This window comes from Phymastichus coffea, unplaced genomic scaffold, assembly GCF_024137745.1.
Source record: "Phymastichus coffea isolate CEN01 unplaced genomic scaffold, Cenicafe_Pcof_1.1 PCOF00024, whole genome shotgun sequence".
NCBI lineage: Eukaryota > Metazoa > Arthropoda > Insecta > Hymenoptera > Eulophidae > Phymastichus > Phymastichus coffea.
Genome location: NW_026706835.1, coordinates 4,070,279 through 4,090,263, shown reverse-complemented (window position 1 = coordinate 4,090,263; position 19,985 = coordinate 4,070,279). Strand labels below are relative to the sequence as shown.

Sequence of the window (19,985 nt, the reverse complement as noted above, 5' to 3'; positions counted from 1 at the left end):
AAGATATCACTGAACTAGATAAGGAAACACAGCTATGGAAAGAACTTTTCGCACAGCGTGAAATAAATGAACAACAGCCGGCGCAAATTGACAATTTATCGAAACAACTCAATGAGCTTATGAAAAATATACAGAAGGATGAGGTAATAACGCTGGCAGCGCAAAGACGGGTGGAAAACTTAGCGATTGCCCCACCTTTGCCTCCAAATAATATTTCTATAGGACGAGATACGTCCGCGCGACTACATGTTTACACAGCAACGCTCCGACGGGAAGACCATCAATTTATTCGTGAATTGTTGACTGAGATAAGGGAGTACGACGGATCGACCTACGTATCTGCATTTACGGGTCAAATTACAAGAACAAGTAGACAATTAGACTCTGATCCAGCAATTTTTGCGCTAATTAGAAAAGTTTGTACATCAAAATTAACAGGAAGAGCACAGCAAGTAGTAAAAAGACACCAGGTAACCACTGCTGTGTAACTAAAAGAATGCTTAGAAACACACTTTGGCAAGTTAGAACTTGAATACGATCAACTGTTTGAAATCAGAAATGCTATGAGGCAACAAAAAATGATGCGGAGATAGCGAAGTTATTAGCTAATTTAAATAGTGTTTTTGGAATGATGAAAAAGGGCGATCATCATTGTTGATCGTGAATTCTGAGATGATGTCAAATTATTAGAGGATAAAGGGTTGATTGTCAAGATGCCAACTTTAAAATAAACTATAAATCATTATTTTTATTTATCTTTAACTATTTTTTTTATAGTCAATAGGAGCCTATACTTTTTCACAAGAATACCGCAATTTGCAAAATTCATGATCTAATGATATAGTTTATCTTTATCTTCCTTACCTAGAACAGGCTTTGGGCCTTTAAGTTAATTGAAAATTTTGCACGAACAATATCAATTACTGTAGTTTTGGGTACATATTAAACAGTCTCGAAGCAGTACGCTTAAACGTTCCAGATTTAACATCTAGTTTTTTAATATCGATATCAAAATATTTGTTATCTTTCACATAAACTATTATTTTCAGACATACTACACGCGTTTACTGATATCAAAGTTAAGTACATATCGGGTCCAGTACAACCATGTGTACAATAACGTAAATACATTGCTTGAATGTACAACTGGTCTCTTTATAGAACATTTGAATCTGTTGAAAGTTTCCAGTTACCGACCAACCAGTCAGTAACTGGTTTTTACGAATGCGATGTTCTACTTACCGATTATGCGAAAAATAAATTTTAATTTCATAAAAATAAATATCTAATTGCATAAACATAAATGTAGAACTTTCGTTTGCTTGATTTAGTAACTAACAAATTATAATAAAGAAATACACATCTTTTGCGACAGCGGTTATTAAGCAAAATTATAGGAAACAGCGTTAATTTACGATCACTCCGAAATCGTCAGGTAACATCATTAAATTAAAGAAATTCAATATTTTCTCCTAATATTGGACTAGGTTTAGTGCACTATTGAGGCCTAACAGATTATGATTTAATAATTATGTTTATAATTGTTTACAGAGATACCTATTTGAATAAAGTTAAAATAAAAGTAGTTAGATATTAGGTCATGGTTGGATACTGAGATCACTTACACTATAAGTAGGATTGTATTGTATACAACTGTTTTTCTAAATAATCATGACATTGAAAGTGGAACTTAATAAATAATCCCAAAAACAATATATAAGAAATGGAAAATTAAATTTTCTTCATAAAATAGAAATGAAATCTATATTTGTTATATACATGAAAAAGAGAAATAAAACAATAAATGTAATGACATTTATAAATTTCATTGTTTTACATTTTTTTAATTACTTTCAATTAAAAGAAATTGTAATGAGGTTTTACATAAGTCATCATTTTTTATAAGTTTTTTAGCACTTAATATCTCTTTTTTTCTCAGCCCTAAACGTTCCCTTTCAATGCTTGCCCCCCTAGTTGTTGAATTGCTTGTTTTTTCCTCTATTTATAGGACAAATATTTCACCACTGGCAGCAAAGGATGCCACTGTTAACTTTCACTTAATTCTATAATAGGGCTTTCTTAATCTCTCAACAAATCTCCCTGTATGTTTGGCTTGAAAAATTTTAAAAGTAAAAGGAAATATCTCTTTTTAAAAATTTGTTAATAATGTAAAATGTTTTCTAATAGAAAATTATCATATTTTCATAATTTCCATTGATTATTAAAAAAAACTCAAGCTACCTAACCTTGCAAAATATAAAAACCTAATTGTGAATGCCTTCATTGTCATTTAACTTTCAATTCAAACGTTTCTTACATAGTACCTATTTGTTTTCTAAACTGAAAGCCAATAGCTTGAATGACATTAATAAGTTTGAAGCAATAAACAAATTTTTACTAAACATATACTGTAGATACATTTGGAAGACTGAAAATAAATAAACTAGAATAAGAATTTTGTGTAATTAAATCTTAATTACCTAAAACAAAATATATGTAAATATGTTTTTTCAACTACAATTCATGGTTTATATACAAATTTATCTGAATAGTATTAAAATAAATTTTTATAATATAGCATGCTATAGCCAGACATATGCTGACAAGATTTTGGTAAAGATGTATCAACAAAGTATACTATATTAATGGCTTGCTTGATATATTAATGAAAACTATTTTGTATAAGCAAGTCATAAAATGTTAATAATTATCTTGTAACTTCAATTTATACTTAACTATTAGATTAGTAGTTTAAGTCTTAGTTTGTATCTCAGATCAACAAACAGGAAATTAACTTCCTCTCCTGGATCGTAATATTATATTGTAATGTACTTTTATATTATTACCAATTTCGTAATATATTTTGTACTCTAGTTAACAAATAAATAAATAAATATAATACTAGAAAAATATATAGCTGAGAGATAATATCTGATATTACATTTGAATTTGAAAAAAACATCCATCAAAACCAAATCATACATCTTAACTGGAATAATGTATGATTTCACTCAGCTGATTGAATTTTTTAAATATATCTGAGAAATTTCATCATCTTTCAAATATACATTCTCAATTTTACCTAATTGAATGTAAGAATACATATGCAATATATAATAAATTTAAAAAAAATACTTGCATCTTAGGCTAGTCAAGAAAAATAGATTTATACTTTTATAGATATAAAATATCTTATCATATATATAGTTTAATTAATTTTTGAAAAAATTTGTTATAATTATTTCAAAAATATTATTTATTTATATGAATTTAATGATATTTATAAAATAAGAAGTGGAAAATATATATAAATTATTAACTATCTACTGATTAATCTAGTATCAACAACCATGTTTATAATAATAATATCTATCATGAGAAAATTTTTTTTCATATAAAGTATTTTTTAATATATACATATATGTATATACGCACACATACACTTACATATAAGAATGAAAATATTGAATTACTCAATAAATTATATTAGTGACAGACACCACACAATAAGAGTCAATAACTACTGAAATACAAAATATATAATTAATTAAAAACTCTCCAAGTTTAATCATACAAATTAACTTTCCATCAGTTGCAACATATCGAATAATTATATTTATAAAATTTCATTGTGGACATATACATACATATACTGTATAAATATACAAAGGAAACTTAATAATTGAAGGAAATTATTAATTGTTCAATAAATGATTCAATAAGTGATTCTTGATTAAAAAACAAGATTAATCTAAATTTGTCTTAACAATAAATCTTTTTAGAAAGTAAAATTTCATTAAAAAAATTATAATTTCAAAATAATAAATAATTATCAAATTACAAATATTAGTATTTTGTAGCTGTGCATTTAATTCAGTAACTTTTCAAATACTTCATTCAAAAGGGGAAAAGAAATATTACAAATCTACTATAATTCCAAAGAATATGATTCATTTTAAAATATTACTACATTATTAATTCTTAATGAAATCAAAGGCAATTTTAGCAACTTACAATACCTGAAAGTCTAAATGGTTCAAAGTACATAATATTCAACTAGATACATTATTCTTTAATTATTATAATCTTATAAGTTGTTGTGCATTAATAGTACGTTAAATTCTATGCATCAAAAACACTGATTTTAAACTCGTTGACTTATCTATAAATATTCATTAATAGACTTCTATTTTACATTTAAAAAATTTCACTAACAAATGTTTTATTTAAGATACACCAAACTAAATTATCAGGTGCGAAAGTCATAAACACGTTAAATTAATTAGAAACGATAAAATTAAACTCAAATAAATGGTCGTTTGTATGTTCTCAGTTCTCAATTCTTAGACTTATTTTTTGACAGTAGCCTACCGACCGCTAGAGAGTATGTAAAAAGAGTGAAGCCAATTCAGACCGAACAATATAGAGACAATGTAAAAAGTTCCGTTGAGTTGGCAAGTGAAGTAAAAAACATAAAAATACCAGCCTCGAAAATTTTCAATGCTCTTCAAAAAAATCATTAGCAAATATTTTCTCTCCTTGTTCTCCTCTCGTTAAGAATATATTATACTTGTTCCTTCCCCTCTTTAAAAAATTAAATAAAATTAACTTGCTACGCCACTATTTCATTATTTGATATCTGCAAGAAATATAGCTACTAAAGGTTTTCAGGTACTAATCGAATGCTCATAATTTTCTCTTTCGATCGGTATCACTAGTTCTTAATTACCTATAAGTTAAAAACATTAGAAACAAATTTTTAATCCTTTTATTCGTTTTATAGAAGTGAATCCAGTTATTCGTGTTCTAAACTACGTTCATGTGCTTGCTATCTATAACAGTTTGTATGTATATGTAAGAAAATTGATAGCAAAAAATATTGCTGCAAGTTTTCAACAACGTTTCCTGAAAGATTTGAAATATTTCTGCAGTCATTCATTGAAATATTACTAAAATATTTCTATGTCCGCACAATATGAACTGCAAAAACGTTGCACAAAAGGTTGCAACTATATATGTCTGGAACTATATATGAAATATAAAAACACTGCAATAACTTTTTACAATATTTCCGTAGGTTTTATGAGTAGCATCAGTTCTCTTCTTTCTTTTATGTTACAGGGATATATAAACGTTCACGAAATAGTTCATACAATGTTACCAAAACATTTCAAGAAATATTATAGTAACATTATTTACATTGTTTTCGTAGTTTTCATTGCACGGATATATTATTATACATTTATATGTTTGTGTAAAAAAACCATAAAAACATCGTACAAAAAGATTACATAAGTTTTACAACATATATCGGGAAATTTTTGTGAAATCATTTAGTAGTTTTCATAGAATAAACATTTATATATTAATTATATTAGTGTTACATTATTAAATTTATTTATGCTTGTCTGTACAACTACATTAATTTAATTAAAGTGAATATTTACAATCGCAGAAAAATTTCGCTAGCAACGGGAATCCAAGCCCGGACGCAAGGGATAGCTTGCTGATACTTAACCAACTAAGCTAACGTAACACTTAGAATTACCGAGTAACTTTTAATCTTTAGGCTTCAATAAAATTAGTATAGGCAATGAGGATCCTGAGCCACTTACTATGCGAGAATTAATTCCTTCTTTACCGGCAGTCGGCAACGTAATTAAACTCTTGTTACCGACCTTTGGGCTGTCTTATCGGCAGATATACTCGTATATCGACGATCGACCTGCTTGACTAACATCGCTTGTTACAGACTATTGTGTACCGACATGCAGGCCACATGCACCCCACTGGCTGCAGTTACCAATTCTTGTATCGACATGCAGGCCCTATACCCAACCCAACCCATGCCTCATGCCCCATGTCTCATGCCGAAATAAAAAACGTATTGCCTTATGTTGAATAATTATGATTAAATAGAAAGTATAAGGAGTAATCAAAATGAAAGAAAAATATATAGTACTGTGTAAGAAAAAAAGCTTTTTTTATTATCAAATTTTAATTACCTACACAAATTCAATTAAATATCCTCCAAGAAATTTTAATTTTATATCCTACTTTTCCACTTCTTTCTTATATTTCTCTTATAAAGATTCGTTCTGGACGAGAAGTTCTTTGACTATTGCGAATGAAAATATCAAATGATGCATCCAACTCTAGAATAATTTCCATCCCATACTTAGTGCTTACTTTTTTCAATAGGTGATAGGTGTCGAGAATATTTTGTTCTAAATCTTTTTTTTTTGTAGGTAGAAAATTTGGAGTTTTTGGTAACTTTGTTGATAGCGTCCATAGTATTGGATCTATGAACAGATTAAAGAAAGAAAAAACATAAGTTATATGTATTACAAAATTCACATATTAAGTATTTAAGTATTGTAATTATAAAGTCAAAATTTTACATATTTATTTTTTTTAATATTGAATGAATATAATCATGCTTTATACTATAAAGGAGCTAGAAAACTGAACGAATGCTCACTTTATCGATACTACGTATGTAAGGCCCTTTTCCTATCCCTAGTTCATGATGTCATACCCTTCCTCTTCATTTTCTAAATGTAATATATCTATCACATCAATATACATTTCATCATCACTATTCAGTGCTAACGCCACTGAAGTACTTTGTGATGTGTAATATGCTTCATCAACATAACCATCATCGTCGTCGTCAAAAGTGTTATTCTGTGATTACAAGACTTCTTTTTCCTAATCATCACTGTCTGTCGATATATGTAGTAAATGGAAAGAAGGTTTTAGTCACTTTTTCAGTGCCATCACAATCTCATGAGCACAATTTTCTGACAAACCCAACCAATGGTAAAAACAGACAACGGACCTTCGAAATCCTGACTCATATAAAGAAGGATAACCTATTTCCTTCATATCAAAGACGTGATCCACGTATTGGGAGAGCCACTCAACTTTCTGATATCCCTTAATGAAGATCATAACTGAAGCATATTCAGCAGCTAAACAACCTATGTCCTTTATAAATTGTGGACGTCGATCGTACGGAATATTTCCTGCATTCCAATCAATTCCATGAAATGATGAGGTTGGATATTTACCCACGAAACACACGTGTTGTAACCTGAGATGATTGTTTGATTATTATTTTTTTTCACAACGGGTTGGCTCCAAAATTGGTTTAAAAGAATTTTGCTTAACAAAATGGAGAGTGTCAAGAATAACAAAACAATTCCATGAAAGTTTTGCATGAGTCAGGAGTTCTCTGTTTTCGAATGACTGGGAAAATCTTTCCAAGGACAAGGTAGTCAAAAAATAAAATAAGATAATACCAAATAGTCATCGCTAAGATTGATGGTTGCAAGCTCTTTGAGCACTGATTCACCATTCAACTTGAAAGCTTATACGTCAACGATAATTTCCATAGCAAATCTACAATAAAACGGTGGTAAAAAAATTAGTTTTTTTTTATGAAATAAGGAGATAGAGTATGTAATTCTTTTTTTTTTAATGTATAAATTTACTGTAACATTGTGCCATGATTAAAATGCATAATCGATTAGTGTTAATACGTTAATGACATTTATATATTTTCCCCACTCAGTTCACAACCCCTACTATTACTAAAAAAATTGTAAATGTAAAGTATACATCACAAGTAAGCCAATTATATTAGCATGCTGTAAGACAAGTTCATAATTATTCATACACGTTTAATTAGTCTTAATGCCCGAGCCTGCGCGCGCATAATACGAGGGGCGGGGGGTGCAATAAGTCTTTACAAAATCCAAGAGATGGCGCTCGTCACCCTTAAATTATGATATTTTGGCAAGCAATACTACTAACTAAATATCGTACAAAGTTTCAGCTCGATTCATTAAGTCATTTTTTTGTGAGCGTTGGTTGAACAAAAAGTTATTGGTTTATTTGAAAAATGGAAAAAACAGTTTCGAGCGGTGATAAAACATTTTCATTTGAAAGGCCTTACACCAAAAGAAATCACAGTTGAGTTGAACGCCATTCATGGTAAGTCTGCTCCTGTGTTTAAGACTGTTTATAACTGGGTAAATGAATTTAAACGCGGCCGTATAACAACAAAAGATGAACCTCGTTCAGGACACCCCGTAGAAGTGAGTACGTCCAAAATGGTTAACAAAATCCACGATATGGTGTTGAGTGACAGAAGATTAAAATTGCGAGAATTAGTTGAAGCCACAAGGGTATCAAAGGGTACAATAATTTCAATTTTGCATGAACAATTGGGGATGGAAAAAATATCAGCAAAATGGGTACCGCGTTTGCTCACTGTTGAAAACAAACGAACCCGCGTGGTCACCCCTGAGGCTCTTTTGGCACGTATACGTCTTAATCCGGAAGACTTTTAGCATCGACTCGTAACTGTAGACGAATCATGGGTACACCACGATACTCCTGAAACCAAAGAACAGTCCATAAAATAGATTACCGCAGGAGAACCAGCCCCAAAGAACGCAAAGACAGTAAAGTCAGCTGGCAAGATTATGGCCACGGTTTTCTGGGATGCGTATGGAATCATCTATATCGACTACTTGGAAAAGGGCCAGACGATCACTGGACAATATTATGTGTCACTATCAGGTTAGCTGAAAGAAAAAATCAGAGAAAAACGTCCTCACTTGAACAAAACAAAATGTCTCTTTCTTCAAGACAATGCTCGAGTTCACACGTGTCCAGTTTCGATGGCAAAAATTAACGATTTAAAGTTCGAATTAATTGACTATCCACCATATTCGCCTGATTTGGCTCCCAGTAACTTTTTCTTATTTCCTAACCTCAAAAAGTGGCTTGCCGGACAACGATTCACGTCGAATGAAGAAGTCATCGCCGAAACAAATGCCTATTTTGAGGGTTTTCAGAAATCATATTTTTCTGATGGCTTAAAAAAACTGGAAGGCCGTTTAATAAAATGTATCGACCTTCAAGGAGATTATGTTGAAATATAAAAAAAATTACATACATAAAACTTTTTTTTCCTTCTTTTTGTAAAGACTTATTGACCCCCCTCGTACATAGTACTCTAGTTATGCGCGAATTAATCAGCTTACGCTCGTAAGACAGCAACGACGGCTACGTCCCTTTATATACGAGGTGTGATCAAAAAGTAAGGTGAATTTTTATTTTTCTCAAAAAATATTTATTTATTCACAAATTTTTATTTTATCTCCTTCAAAGTAATCCCCCTCGGATATAATGCATTTGTGCCAACGCTTTTTCCAATCCTCAAAGCATTTCAAAAAATCATTTTTTGTGATCTTGTTTAGTTCATCCTTCGATGCCGTCTTTATCTCCTCAATCGTGGCAAAACGCCGTCCTTTCATGGGCCTCTTCAGTTTTGGGAACAAGAAGAAGTCACAGGGGGCCAGATCTGGGGAATACGGTGCCTGTGGCATCGTTACTGTGTTGGTTTTAGCCAAAAATTCGCGCACAAGCAACGATGTGTGAGCAGGGGCGTTATCATGGTGCAAAAGCCAATTTTTATTTTTCCACAAATTCGGACGTTTCTGGCGGATTGCTTCGCGCAAATTGCGCATAACTTGCAGGTAATATTCCTTATTTACTGTTCTACCCTGTGGCAAGAACTCATGATGCACCACGCTCCTGCAGTCAAAGAAAACTGTAAGCAAAACCTTTACATTTGATCGAACTTGGCGTGCTTTTTTTGGTCTTGGTGATCCAGAATGCCTCCACTGGGACGATTGAGTCTTAGTCTCGACGTCATAACCATATACCCATGTTTCGTCACCTGTTATAACCCTGTTGAGTAAATCTGGATCATCGTTGACGTCATTCAGTAGCTCTTGGGCGATGCTCACGCGACCTTTCTTTTGGTCAAAATTGAGCAATTTCGGAACAAACTTCGCTGACACACGTCTCATGTCTAAAACACTCGTCAAAATTGATTGGCACGAACCAAATGAGATGCCAATATCATCAGCAATTTCTCTAATGGTAATTCGACGATTTCCCAACACTATTTTCTTCACTTCTTCAACATTCTCATCAGTTGTTGATGTGCTGGGGCGTCTAGAACGAGGTTCGTCGTCGGTGTCTTCTCGGCCTTCGTGGAAGAGTTTATACCACTTGTAAACATTTTTTTGGTTTAAAGTAGACTCACCGTATGCCACTTTCAGCATTTCAAGTGTTTTGGAACATTTGATTCCATTTTTCACACAAAATTTAATACAAACTCTTTGATCCATGTTTTTAGACAGCAGCAAATCGTGGAGCACGCAAAACACTTCTAACCTTGATGCCTCTCACAAACAAACCAAACATACTACAAATCTGAAATTTGGAACGTATGTTCTAGACGAGTGTACCGACATAACCAAATAAAAAAGTCGAAGATCGAACGAACATAGCCCGCTAAATTTCAAAATTCACCTTACTTTTTGATCACACCTCGTATGAAACAAAATTTAAGTTTTTATTTTAATGTTTGCTACAATTATTCAGTACTACATATCTTTCACACGCATATATCAGAATCCTTTCAGAACTAGTATTATAGCCAATATTCAACGCATTGATATCAATTCTTTCTTAAAACATGCCTGCACTCTATTCATCAGACGTATGAAAAATATTTTTAAGAGAAATAAGGCATGTAAAATAAATGCTATGCTTTCATGTACATTTTGAAAGTATTTCAGTAACGAAGATGTGCGAGAAAAATACTCTGACATAAAACACTTTACTACTTGAAATATCGAATGGTACTTTTCAAGTTCTCTGAAAGAATGGTTCAATGATAATATAAAATCTTCATTGTTGTGGGACTTAGAATAATTTGAAACTAACGAGTCTGGATGGTCTCTGGAGTCTATTATTAACATTCAATTTAATATTAATAATTTTATGTTGGAATTATAAAGCAGTGGTATGAGGAATATCCCAGAAACGAACCAAATCAAAACTTCAACACTTCAAACTAATTCAACGTTGCGCAATTTTGTTCATGGCCTCTTCAGGAATAAATTTCAAAATACTTTCTAAACATTGTCAAATGAATTTTCTTTCAATGAACTGAAATTATCAATTGTGGATATTATAGTCAATTATGTGTATCACGATGAATGATTTAAAATTGATGAGAAAGGTCCTTTCTAAACATTAAGTCTAAGCATTATATTATTTAGACTGTTTACAGAACTTACATACTCATAAAAGGAAGCAATGTACGATCCGATCTAAATTACATAATGTTGAATCGATTCGACAGACAAAAATTGCATTAGGTCCTTACAATTGTCACGTCGATACAAAGAATAAGTACGTGACGAATTATGATAAGTAAATAACGGGTTATGGTAACAAACCAGGTATCGATAATTTAATTTCCTATTATATCAACCCTCCCGGGAATATTTGTAAATCTATCTAGCGGGATAGATTAGTCTAAGCACGTCTCCATAATATTTCCGCGAATATTACTCACCGCATATTAATTCGGCGAAAACACAGGAAGAGGTACATCAGCCTACGGTATAAAAAGGCTGGATCGGGATCCGCAAAACACAGTTCAGCAGTTTGGCAGTTCAGAGCAATTCAGTTCGCACAGCATACGTTTCGCGCAGTACTAATTGAGTTATTTTTTTAGTCTAACTATCCGGCTACTCAGAACCGGAATTATACTCTGCTAAGCATTATAAAAATTGTCTTTAAACAATAAATCTTAAATCAAGCGCAAACACCTGAGACTTTTCGTAAAAACCTCTTCTGAAATCCAATACTAATAAGGTAAGAAACTGAGTTATCTACTCCTGACTAAGATCCAACTTTTACCAACGCGACAGTATTTGTATACATTATTACGTCTAGCAGTAACATCTCCTCGCCTAGACATAACAATTAGGGACCCCTCATTTCTTGGTAATTAGGATCTTATCGCAAAAAATTAAAATGCTTGAAACACCTTACGAACGAAAACTAATTACACTCAAAATACTAACAAAACAAATTAGCGAAATAGAACCAAACTTTACAACAAACAGGGAACCTACGCTTACAGAATGCCACACATATCTGCATCAAAGATATCCACCCACCGAAACAAAGCAAATTACCCGAGTCGAAGAATTACAAAGATTAAAATATAATTTACAAGACTACATTGATACAAACCCATTGGACTTTCTATGTAAAGATGACCTAATATTCGACATCCTCATTGAAATGACTAGTAAAAATTAAAATCCAGCATTCCTCCTTAACGCTATTACGGATATAAATTTGAAAAAATTAAAATTAGATAAAACTGAAATTCCATTACTCGAGCTCATCGAAAATCAAACGGGTTACGAGACAGCAATTGAAAATTCAGACACGTACAACGCGCCCACTACAAACGTATCTATAACTAACACACCGTCCGCTTCCAAATCGCCAGAAATGACTTATAATAAGGCGGAGAAAGTTGATTTCACTCCAATTCGACATTTTGCCTCTACAAACAAAACTAATTTTGCAAGCAACCCATTTACTACGTATTATACGCCGGGGACTTTCAGAACAGGACTAATGAATTCCACACAAAACATAGTATCGCCAATAAAATATTTTAGCTTGAAAGACACTGTTAACTTCGTACCTAAGTTCGACGGATTTAATATACCCTTACACTTATTTATTGACGGTTGTCGAGAGGCACGCAGCATAGTCCCGACAATCAATGAAAATGATCTCACCAAGTTAATTAAAATTAAACTAAGCGGTGAAGCACTTAAAAGCGTGCAAGGAAAAACGTTTGTTAATGTAGAACAAATGATTAAATTTTTAGACCTACTGTTCGAATCAGCAAAAACTTGTAATCAATTAACAGGCGAATTAGCAACCTTAAAACAAAAACGTGGTGAGAATGTAGTCACATTTTCTAATAGAGTGAAAACAGTAGCTGACGAACTTTTTGAAGCAGCAGTAAGGGAAAATCGAAACTATGCTGGATTTAAAAGCCAACTTGAAAAAGACAAAGTAAAATTCTTCATCCGCGGTTTATTTTGGGTCATTAAAGCACGTATGGGGGAAGCCGAAAATTTAGAATTACCTACAACTAAAGCAATAGAAATTGAATGAGAATTCAACGTACAGGAACCTGAGGAAATAACCGAAACAGTAAAAGCGCTAATCCAACCTAAAATAGAGCCGGTTCAATTAATGAAAGCGGAAGATACTAACACCTGCCAAATTTGCAATAGGCCAAAACACACAGCTAAAGACTGTTAATATCGGATACCGCAGAATTAAAATCAAACTCGGCTAACTACGCAACAACAACGGCAGCAGCCCAAACAGCAGTCGTGGGCGGAGCCTCGCGCGACGGCTAATAATAGCACTAATACCCGCTCCAACCATCAGCCACTTTGGGCCGCCCAAAATCAAGTAAAAACAAGCGCCCCAGGCAATTTAAATTCGCAAGAAAAATTGCAACAAATTAATTCCTCGATTTGCAATTACTGTAAAGAAACTGGACACTGGAGGAGTGATTGCAAAAAACGAAAACTCAGAAATCAAAAATTACAACAGGCGGAAAAAAACAAGAGTTCCCAGACACTCGGCGCTGCCCGGGAGCCCCTGTAAATACAGCGCCTCAAACGTCGCACGCACAAAAAATCATCCTTTTACATTTTAACAGTCAGTCACCCACAATTCAACTTGAAATAAATACAACTAAACAAAAATTTAGCTTCATCGTAGACACCGGGGCAGCAGTCTCACTACTTAAAATTTCAAGCAAACCAGACGGTGTCCACATAAATATCTTAGACAGATACGAACTACGGGGGATCTTGCAAGAAAGTATCTCGACATTAGGAAAAGTCTCATTAACCTTTGATAACTTTGTACTAGATTTTCACCTAGTACCGGAAAATTTTCCTATATTAGAAGACGGTGTAATAAGAAGCGAGTCATTAAAAAAATACAGAGCGCATATTGATTACGCCAAGAATCTCTTAAAAATTAATAACTTGTTTTTCCCAATTCTCACCGAAAGTAAATCCTGTTACATTGGAGCTATTCCCGTAACAAAAAAAATTAACCAGGCACCCAGCAAGATACCTCTCGCAAACGAAGGGCAGGCACAGCCTGGCAATAACTCCTCGCATTCGGTTGACAACCCTACTGGGAAACTACTGGACCTAGCAGTCGAAACTCAGAGGACGAACGCACCTGTATACAAAACCCATGTAAAAAAAAATGGTCACGAGGCCATAAAACAAAGTGACATACTGACTCCTAAAGAGTATATACCTCAGCTGTCTGAAAACAAAATCCAAGAAGCACAAAAAAAATCAGATTCCGACAAACTGTACAACCTGTCTGTTAACTACCTTTCCGAGAACTCAGAAAAAATTAACTCTGTATCTGTAACTTCTGGCATGCGCATGAAAACTCTGGAAAACGAATCCGATTTACTCTACGCTTTAAACAAAGCATCAGAAATGATTAAAAAATCAGAAAAATCAGAATCAGATTATCCGTCAATACGAAAATTAACTAGCAGTATTATTAGTTGTTTAAATAATAAAGAATCCAAAATTAATAGCGATCGCGTATACTTGCTCGAAATACTAAATATACCTATTTGGTACCTCGATCCAATTATTAAATCACAAAGTAACTTACAAAAGCCAAATATAGTTAGTAATGCATTAAATGCATTATTAACAGCCCGCTCGATTATTAGAGGAAAAGTACCTAGAGCGCATTGCGCAGCACTGCTTGTTAACCCAGAAACTAATAATCGTCACGAAAGAGTCAAACAGTTACTTCAGTTGATTAAATTGGACCATATCAAACAAGATCAACGAACAAAAAGTGAAGAAATCGTCGAAAATTACAGCGACAGATTTTTTGTTAAGGGCGACAAGCTCGGGGCCACGAGTATTATTGAGCACGAGATCTATACTACCTCCGAAGTACCAATCAGACTACGACAGTTTAGACACCCCCGCAGATCAGTAAATTTATAAATGAACAAATGCAAGAATTGCTAGAAAGAGGTATTATCGAAAAATCAACTAGCGCATATTGCGCACCAGTCTTTTGCGTGCCCAAGAAGAATACGGAAGATGGCGAACTGCAACCGCCGCGCATCGTGTTTCACTATCGCGCGCTAAATAAAATTATTCCAGATTATAATTTCCCAGTCCCTCTACCTGCCGATTTATTTGAACGAATGGCCGGTGCGCAACTATTTTCATCATTCGATATGTATTCATCATATCATTAGATAAGCATTAAAAAGGAACACAGGCATAAAACGGCAATTCAATGCAAGTCAGGCCTGTATCAGTTTTGTCACTCCCCCTTTGGACTTAAAACTAGCGCACCAGTTTTTCTGTCCCTAATAAATGTACCAGTATTAGATTTAAAAAATGTAGTAGCATATTTCGATGATATTTGCGTATATTCTAAAACATTCGACGAACACTGCGAGAGCATCATCGAGTTAATGAAACGCCTTCGTGAAACTAATCTGGTCCTTCATCCGAAGAAATTTAAAATTCTACGCCCGGAAATCGAATATCTCGGACATATAATCTCGAAAGACGGACTACGCCCGTGCAACGACAAACTGCGCGTAGTAAAAGAATTCCCGGTCCCGCGCACGCCAAAGAATGTTAAACAATAGCTCGGCCTGGCAGGATACTATAGACGATTTATAGAAAATTTTGCTAAAATCGCAAAACCACTTACTATTCTATTAAAGAAACGCCAGTCGTTCGTTTGGGCGGAAGAGCAGCAAAAAGCTTTCGAGACATTACGCGATAAATTATGTGAACCTCCGGTGCTCAGGCACTCGGATTTCGACAGAACATTTTTTCTTACCACTGACGCATCCAAAATCGGAATCGCAGGGTCGCTTTCTCAATTTGACGACCAAGAGCGAGAACACGCTGTAGCACACATCTCACGTACCCTCACACCTGCTGAAAGTAATTACCCCGCTATCCGACTCGAACTATTAGCAATAGTATGGAGTATTTCGCAATTTAGACCTTATCTGTACGGCCGAAAATTCATCATCATTACTGACCATAGACCTTTGGTACATTTATATTCGATAAGTGACCCAAATTCATAAGCAACTCATCAGCGACTATTGTTACAAAATTTTAATTTCGAAGTCAGATATAAAAAAGGAGCATCGAATGTCAATGTAGATGCGCTCTCTCGAAATCCTATACAGGAAGTCGAACAGCTCAATAAGCATTTACAAACAACTAGGCAAGATCCGGTTCAAGCACTGGTCTTGACAGCTCAACTAGATGATGACACAAAAAGGCCAGGAAATACGCACGCCATGACCACGCGATGCGCAAGGGGCCGACAACCAAGTGCAAAATACTTGGAAGCCATCAAGTCCGTCCTACCGCGTCAGCAAAAGAATCCGCCTCCTCAGGAAGTAGACACGTCAGTAACGGAAACTGACACGAATATTAATTATCCTACAGTTACTGAAAACACGTACTGCTCCGAAAGCAAAAAAATTGGCACACAATATAATACGCATAATCAAGACTCCAAAAATAATCAGGACTCACAACCAAAACAGGATATGACCTCTTTAAAAAACGTGATGCTTGAAGACTCAGTCGACTCCCCTATCGGACCCGTGACTTTACCCAATGAAAACATTATCTATTGTCGGGACGTACTATTTATGAGGCGAGACAATTACTTGTACTTCACTGACACCTTTGGTACCCCCCTGGATGAAGGTGTACTCAGTTTATTTAAACATGATAAACTACCTCAAATGAGCAAATTACAATTAGCCGTTCCCACTATAATCAAAATAGGAAACAAGATGCATTTTATTATCACAATCCGTCATAAAACTAGAGAGACTACCGAAAACATTAGAAATTATATATACCAGGCACTGAAGCAATAAGTAATAAATTTAACTGAAAATAAAATTAAAACCGTCAGTATAGCCCAAAGTAAAAAAATGGAACTCGTCGATTTCTTTGAAATTTTACGAATGATAAAAAATACACTGGGACCTTCTGAAGTCAAGATTATAGTTTATCAGGGACTTATAGTTTTCGCCCCCATCGAGCATCGTCAACAAGTAATCGAAGAGGCCCACTGTTCAGCGATAGGTGGTCATAACGGTTGCAATAGAACTTACAAACGTATCAAGAACAAATACTACTGGGTACATCTGAAGGAAGAGTTCATTCAAAAATGCTTACCATGCCAATTGAGAAAATTAAATAGACATAATGTCAAACAAAAAATGATCATAACCGATACCCCGCCAGTCCCCTTTTTTAAAGTCAGCATAGACGTAGTAGGCCCACTCGAATCTACCGAAACGGCAAACGCTTACTTACTTACCTGCATGTGCACATTTACCAAATACGCCATAGCGGCACCCATGCCAGACCAAACAGCTACTACTGTAGCTGATAACCTTATTAAAAAACTAATATGTACCTTTGGTGCACCTAACGTCATAGTAAATGACAAAGGCACTAACTTCACTTCAAAACTAATGAAACGTATTGCAGCTCGCTTCAAAATTAAGCATATTACTACAACGGCTTATCACCCGCAGGCTAACAATGTTGAACGAATTCATTTATCATTAAATTAGTATCTAAAAATGTTCACTTCCAAGACCAAAAATTGGGACGAGTATGTCGAACTTGCTATATTTAATGATAATACAAGCTGGCACAGCAGCTACCAGTTCTCGTCATGGGAACTGCTGTTCGCTCGCAAGCCACGCCTACCAAGCGCAGAGCCCCTACTAGAGCAAGATTTACTACCTACCTACGAAGGCTACGTGGAAAACTTGGTCAAACAGTTACATAATATACATGAAATAGCTAGAGAAAAATTAATAACATATAAAAAAAAAACCAAAATGCAATATGATAAAAAAACAAATCCTAGCAAATTCAAAGTCGGTCAATGGGTTTTTCTAAAAAGCGGCCCAAAGCCTCATAAACTCACAGGTAGTCACTTTTCCGGTCCCTACTTGGTCCTGGAAGTGGGAGAAAAAGAAAATATTAAACTAAAAATAAACGAAAAAGAAACTCGAACGGTCCACGCCAATCGTTTAGAAAAATCGTACATCGAAACAAGTAGTAATTGAAAAATTATGTTTCAGATGAAAGCAGTAATTCTCAGTATCTTTGTCCAACAATACTTCAAAATAGTCGCTCCTTTCATAGCCTATGATTGTTTTCAACGTTTTACTAACTTCACTACTTTCTCTCTTGTAGATATTGCTGAATGCGACATTCCTAATCCGATAATCAATTCTACTGTAACTGAAATATCCCTCCTCCAACTTAATGATTTTAAAACTGTAAAAGTTCGTTATTGCAAAATAGAGGTCAAACGATCAGCCAAGACATGCGGCGCGCTCTCTCACGAATGGTCCCCCCCCCTTTTTCCGAAATAAAATATATTAAGGAAGTAACACGAGAAGAATACGTTAAAATGCACTTTTATCGAATAATGACGATCGGCGATAATCTAGAACAAAACTTAATGATAAATCAAACAACCGTACACCCGATAGAATTGGCAGGATACATTGCCCCAGACGGCACTTGCACTAACGCAGGAAGTTTCTCCGACCCTTACGGCACATTCAGCAATATACACGTTACCGGCTATGTTAAAGTATCACTCGAAGAAAGATTTAACTCCGGAACTTCTTGTCAATTTACTGAAGAACGTTGCATTGATAGCATATTCGAATACGCATTCTGGGACAGAACCGAGTCTCAGGGGTACCAAGCCAGCAAGTATACTAATTTATATTCAGGACCCGTCACTAAAGTAACAGAGATCCGCAATGAACGAAGACCATTTTATGTATTAGATTCCGAGGATATATCTTTTGCTTTCAAAGATCTCGGTAGGATGATACAGTGCGGTTTTGAAATTATTAAAACAGAACACCCGAGATTATTCATATTAGAAAATCGGCTCGGTGAACATTTCATTTCTACCAGAGTTAAAAATATGCACGATCTAGATCTTTTCACTTATGTAAATTCAAAAATATTATTTGTTGAAAAACATATCAAAAATTATTTGCAAAAATTATACCATGACGTACTACTACAGCAATGCGAATTAGAAAGAAAAGTTATTACGAATGCATTAAATATTGCCACTTTATCGCCGGACCTTTTAGCATATTATTTAATGAGAGAACCCGGATATATGGCCATGATGGCGGGTGAAGTAGTACACATTATCAAGTGCGTACCTGCAGAAGTCAAAGCTAGAAAGGCCGAAACGTGCTACCAAGAATTACCGGTCACGCGCGGTGAGACTCCGATGTTTATCACACCTCGTACGCATATAATAAAACAATACGGAACCAAAACTGCTTGCGATACTAAAATGTCGGTGATGTATAAGTACGAGTATGAGTCGGTGACTCATGGGTAAAAGTTATTCTGGATGTCACTAGTCAAGAAACCCCGCACATAATCAAACCTCAGGCCAAGCAAAATTGGGAATATAATAGCCCCATAAACACGGCAACAAGCGGAATTTACACATATAACGACATCGAACACCTTCGTACGTTTATAATGTTCCCTACAGAATGGAACGCGGTCCTTAATCAAATTGCGCTCGGCTTCGCTGGAAAATCCAATCTAGCCGCGGGAATATCCTTATCTAAACTACTTGACGAAGATACTCTGAATCGTATTGCGAATTCAACGTGGGAATCGTTATGGAGTCGATTCATTACATTCGGATCAGCGAGTGCCGCTGTTTTGGCCATCCTTATAATCTTTAGAGCAACCAAATTTGTCCTTGATACCATTATACATGGTTATGCCCTTCATTCCCTCTATAGCTTTAGCATAACCTACTTGGCGCATTCTAGAATTCTTTGACTAACTTGCTACTTTACCTAGCTAGGAAACCTGAAAGAGAAACAAACCCAAACAAGCTAAACAAGGAAGCCCCGCCAGCAATACAGCCCG

At 34.6% G+C, this 19,985-nt stretch overlaps 1 protein-coding gene across 1 annotated transcript in view; it reads right to left on the bottom strand.

The window, feature by feature from the left end:
- The window catches only part of LOC131675531 (ankyrin repeat and KH domain-containing protein 1-like), a gene marked incomplete at its 3' end in the record, with an annotated part of 299,369 nt that extends 295,096 nt beyond the window's left edge, over nt 1–4,273 (bottom strand). The window contains exon 1 of the mRNA XM_058954545.1: nt 4,020–4,273. The remainder of the gene's footprint in view (nt 1–4,019) is intronic.
- Nucleotides 4,274–19,985: the final 15,712 nt, after the last annotated feature.